The sequence below is a fragment of the Micropterus dolomieu genome, linkage group LG06 (assembly GCF_021292245.1).
Source record: "Micropterus dolomieu isolate WLL.071019.BEF.003 ecotype Adirondacks linkage group LG06, ASM2129224v1, whole genome shotgun sequence".
NCBI classification, from domain to species: domain Eukaryota; kingdom Metazoa; phylum Chordata; class Actinopteri; order Centrarchiformes; family Centrarchidae; genus Micropterus; species Micropterus dolomieu.
Genome location: NC_060155.1, coordinates 28,932,879 through 28,938,621, shown reverse-complemented (window position 1 = coordinate 28,938,621; position 5,743 = coordinate 28,932,879). Strand labels below are relative to the sequence as shown.

The 5,743-nt window shown below is 37.3% G+C and overlaps 1 protein-coding gene across 2 annotated transcripts in view; it reads right to left on the bottom strand.

The window, feature by feature from the left end:
- LOC123973111 (E3 ubiquitin/ISG15 ligase TRIM25-like) overlaps window positions 1–5,743 on the bottom strand; it is an 18,618-nt gene that overhangs the window by 6,422 nt on the left and 6,453 nt on the right. The window lies entirely within an intron of this gene.

Sequence of the window (5,743 nt, the reverse complement as noted above, 5' to 3'; positions counted from 1 at the left end):
TCTCCCAGTGCAGACATCACAGGCCACATCTTCAGGTCCAGCATAGCAGTGATCAGCAGGAGCAGCTTGGAGTCCAGACTTCTTCAGTTCCTCCACTACAACTGCTAACATGGTGCTTTTCAGCAGGACAGGCCTCGGTGTGAAGGTCTGCCCACACTGAGGGCAGCTGTGGATTTTCATTCCATCCTCTTCATCCCAGTGGGTTTTAATACAGTTCATGCAGTAGCTGTGTCCACAGGGAATTGTCACCGGATCCTTCAGTAGATCCAGACAGATGGAACAAGAGAAGGTTTCCCGGTCCAGCTGAACTCCTTTCTGCGCCATTTCACCTCTCAGTGGCAACAACTGTCTGAGTTTCACTTTCTCAAAAGTGAAAGTAGTTCGAGCTCTGATCTGAACAGCATGTGTTTCTGCAGTGAATGGGGTCTGTCAGCACAGGCACTTCACCACATGTTGGTCACACCCATCTTCAAACTGTAGATCTGAAGGGGAGGGAACAAGGGAACAAGGAAATATATGGACAGAGTGGAGCTCGCTGTGATTGGAGAAATGGAAGAAGAGGGAGGGACTATCAAACTGTGACTCGTTCCAGGAAAAGGAGTAACTCTGGAAGTGAATCTTGTTTCTTATTTACAGTGAAATGGTTAAGACTTGCTCCCCATTTGAAAACAACAAGTTTTAATTTGTAAAATCCTTCTTGGCTCCTCTGGCTTTGCTGATTGCTCCATAATTCTCCAACTCTTCCTCAAATTTTGTTCAGGTTTCTTTTACTGGTTAAACCAATTGACTGACAATAATCAAACCAAACTGCTGTATAATCATGTTCTTTGAAGTGAAAACAAAGGAGGGCAAACTAAAGTCAAAGCTGCAGTCAGTGAGAATCAGAAGCCAAACGACCACTAATAAAGGCAATAATTTCAGCTTTTTGATTTGAAACCATGCAATCCTAAAATGTGTGTAAAAGGTGTCAGAGATGAGGACTCTAAACACAGGTGCATCACAAGCTGCCATTTTATCCCCTTTGTTATTTTCTTTGTAAAGCAATGAGATTAAAATCCCACATTAAGTTCCTACAGTGTGCTGACGATATGGCCCTTGTTGGCCCTCTGTGTGAGGGGGACTTTATGGGGTGCCAAATGTTAAAATTCAGATACAATTTTAAAGCTGATTATTTTGCTCACTTCCATCAAATTTAGCTAATTTCTATTACATTAAAGATACAAGTAAAATAATATGTTATATGCAATTGTCAACAATTTGTTTATAAAAGTTAAATAAAAAGGTAAATGTTAAATCTAAATGTTAAACCTGAACGTTAAATCTAAAACTAAACGTTAAAAGTTAAAGAAAGAAAAGAAATAGAGAAATGAATGAATGAATATGTGAGACTTCATGAACAGGCGGTGACAGAACGTATTCCTTATACATAAGTAGTTCTGAGTTGGTCTGGGTTATTGAAATACTTTTCCTATTGGTTACAAGTTGACGAGACTCAAAGTACATATCACTTTTAACCGAAAATAACATGGGTCTGACTTAGAGCATTTAGCTTTGTGAATATGAAACTTCCCTAATGTAAAGAGATTTACAATAGTACATAAGTTCTTTATTTTTATAGGTAATGACATTTTTTCCTTTTAACGGTGATTGCATGTGTTGTTTTAGATATGTAATTTAGATAGTATGTAATTTTCAAAGTTCCTTCCAGAATGTGTTACAGAATGAAAAATCATAGAAAGGTGCAATTGTTATTAACAAGTAAGAATTTCAAGGTAAACATGTTTGTTGTATATATTTAATGCAATATGTTCTATTGCAATTCTCTAACTTTGATTGTAATATAAAATCTAAAAGGAACAAGCCACACCCTGTGCCAATCACTATCAGTTTAATAACAAACACAGAAGAAGTTGCCACGGGATGTTATTTTCTTTAAATTTAAAAAATCATTTATATAAAGAGTAGATGTGAAACTAAGAACCTCATGTTGCTTTTCATTAAGTCCAACGAAACATTAGGTATAGATTTAAAAACTGAGCTGTATTCTTTGAATGATGATAAAGAAAGGATTCATAGTTAAGTAATTGACCGTTACAATCAAATAAGACGATAATATTTCAATCAGTCCAGTTGTGTAAATAAAATGACTTGTTCTTCGATTAGTGATTCATTCATTATTCCATATAATAGACCTGTGTGGTGAGAAGTTCTGAGAACAACACAGCTTCCAGGCCAAACAAGCTTGTTGATAAAATTGGGACAGTTTTAACAGCAAAACAGTAAAAGGCATCCTACTTCTTTGAAAATTTCATGTGGGATAAAGTACTATAGTGAGTCTGGTGGTCTTAAAGATTATTTTAACCATTTCAACTTGAAGGTGTAATTCCAGTCCCAGAAGTCCAGAAGTTCAAGAGCACCGCTTTTTTTTAGATGATGGTGCTTATTCTTCCATACAAAGTTCGTGATATGTTATTTATGTCTTTACGTGTTGAATCATGGGCACTGAGGGAGAGGGCAAGGTTGACAAATCTTGAAATCCCTTCTGCTTTTGTCAAGAGAATACTACCCAAGATTAAAATGTCTCTTTGAAGCCATAAATTCAGTTTTGTTTCAGTTCTTCTTTAATTTAGGAGAGAAGATAAGCTGTTGATGTCCTATGTAGTCTTTGCAGACAAAAAGTATTTCACACATTTCTTAACAGATATATTAAACGTTATTCCCCTCAGTCTGATACAAACAAAAAAATCACATTTACATTTGTTAATTGTTTAACTGGAAGCAGCAACAAATTGGTCAATTAGGGATCCAGAATAATCAACCTGATGCTTGTCCCTAAGATAAAGAGCTGTATCATCAGCAAACTGAGTCATTCTAATGTCCTTACCAAAAATAGACAAACCTTAAATAATAGGATTTCAAATATGTAATTAAAGTAAATCAACCTATTACCTGGAGATTTCCCCTTTTCATTGAGCAAACAGCCTCTAAGAGTTTGACTTTTGTAACAGGTCTTTCACATTCAAGTTTAAAGTGTTCAGATTATCGTCTGTGTGAATTCTTTAACTAACTCAATAAATCTATTGTAACACCCCTCTTTGGTTCTGAATTGACCAACCAGTGGTGAAAATAAGTGGCAACAACAAGCCGTGCAAAATACAACCTCCATTTTTATTCATACATTAAATAAATGGACAATAAAGGTTAAAACCAAGGCCTGCTGCTGTTGGTCACAGGCTGGTCGGTTGTGGCCTCCTCACTGCCTGGGGCCTATGGTAACTCCACTAAGTGGCTGTTGCTCTGCACCATGCAACTCTACGGACTGCGACCCAGCCGTGTACCACACTATCTTGGATACCAGCAGCATCCTCAGCCTACCCGCACACTACAGACAAGCAGAAACTCCTGAACAGCAATTTACAAACATATCCACCTCACATTCCGCATGACAGACACCACCAGCCCACATAAAACATATGACCAGGGAAGAAGACATATCACATGCAAGCAGAAACTCACTGAGCCTAGTGTGTGGCTCAGTGACTGCAGATTAGAGGTCACACTTTTTTTAATTCTTAATTATTGTTTAATAATTTATTATTTAATTTTCAAAAACCATGTAAATTACTATTTTGTTGTTTTGTTGCTCCTAAATGGATTTAAAATAATTTGTGCTTAAAAAGTGGGGCATAACTATGTGATGATTCTGAAAAAAACTGTAGACAAGAGGGAGATATAAGCCATAAATCATCTATTGGCTCCAAGTGAACTCCTTTATGTCTGGGTTCAAAAATCACATTTTTGAAGCTTGAATGTGGGACTTGATCTCATGTACTCTACAAGATCATCTGGGGCATCATTATAATTTCCTCCAATGATCAAGTGTGCTTCCTTATATTTGTTTTTAAGGGCTTCCGGTTTCATACAAAGTTGTACAAATGTCATTTTTGCTTGAGATGTATTGTTGTAAAAAATTGCAAATTATAAAGAAGGAGATGTCTAAAACTAAGATGATCCTTCCACCCTCATCTGAGGTTAGAGATTTAACAAAGTCTCCTTTAAACTTGTTAAGAATAATGGCGACACCTGCTGATTGTTGAGAGGCATCACAGAAATAACACCGATCACCCCATTCTGCTTTCCAAAACTTCACATCACTGTCCACTGAGTGAGTCTCTTATACAAATATCAATATTTCATCTACTGAACATAAAGACTGATTTCTTTTTGGAAAAATATAAATGTACTGTTTATCTAATGATGGGGCGGGAGCTTTTATCCTGTATTGGGCGTCCGACCCTGTCCACCGTGAATCCAAGCTTGTTCTTCAGAAGATGGTGATTCCATCTCCGGCTGTATCACTCTAACTCCTCTTTTTTTCTCCCACAGGGCTGTCATCTGGTCATTCATCTTCTTCACTCTGTCATCTCTTCCCTTCCGCTGGATTTCCACCACTTTCACATTTGATGTATTTGTACTTACCATTTCTTCAAATTTTGATGAACCATCATTGAGGCTGTTATTGGCTTTTACGATGTCAGCATTGAAGACCATCTTCTTTTATGCAGAACTTTTTGGGATTTGGATTTTTAACCAGAATTTCTTATGGTGTTTTTATATGTAAGTATGTACGAATGTGTGTATGCATGTGTGGGCATGTATTTTTGTGGGTAATATTCGGACCCTGAGTCTGTAATGAAGTTTTGATTGATTTTTGTGGGAGTGTCGAGTAGAGGTTCAAATACCAGAGAATGAGTTTCAACATCTATCTCCATTATCAGGCCTCCTTGTTTCATTTTCCTGGCATCTCTCTTGGACATCTTAGCGCACATGTCCCGGTTGTTAACAAAACTTTGGTTAACAGCAAACAGTTCGTAGGCCAGTCGGCTGACCGAAGTCCATGTTGTGACATTTGTTCAGATGTATAAACTTACTTGATGCAATTTTCAACTCCTTCATTTATCATTAAAATAGTCTCAATAAGTCATTTTAAACCACTGGTAATCAGAATCTAAGAGCTCAGATTAAAGAACTTTATCTCCATCTTTTTCCACATTTCTGTTAACAGGAAGATAAAGAGACACCTCACTGAGCCTTCGGCAGCTTCAAACAGCATCAGTAAAGACAGATTTAAATATATTTAATATCACACACATTCAGTTTGTTCTCAGGAGTCACACCCTGTAACACTGACGCTGCATTCAGGTCACATGGGAAAGACACTAGAGAAGAGTCTCCATCTTGTCTCCATCCCCTGTGAATCCATTTTCGCATTTCAGTTGTTAACCTGCTGTGATTTTCACTGCAGGAAGATAAAGAGACACCTCACTGAGCCTTTGGCAGCTTCAAACTGCATCAGTACAGAGAGATTTAAATATATGTAATATCACACAGACAGTTTGTTCTCAGGAGTCACACCCTGTAACACTGATGCTGCATTCAGTTCACATGGGAAAGAAGAGTTTCCAGATCTCAAATTCTTCAAGTATTCATATCAGCTCTCAGGTTGTAAATTAAGGAGGTGGGCAAAACAAAAAGGGGAATGGACCCAGAATGCAGACTCTAAGGCTGAGCAGGTACAGTTTACAGTGTTATTTAGGCAATGGTGAAAAAACCTAAGCAAAAAAACAAATTTGGTCTGCCAAACAAATAACAAACAACTAAATGTAGTTATAGATTTCTTTACAAAGTCAGAACAAAATATCTCTGATGACGGAAAGTCTGCTGCTTTTTAGACCCATGCAGT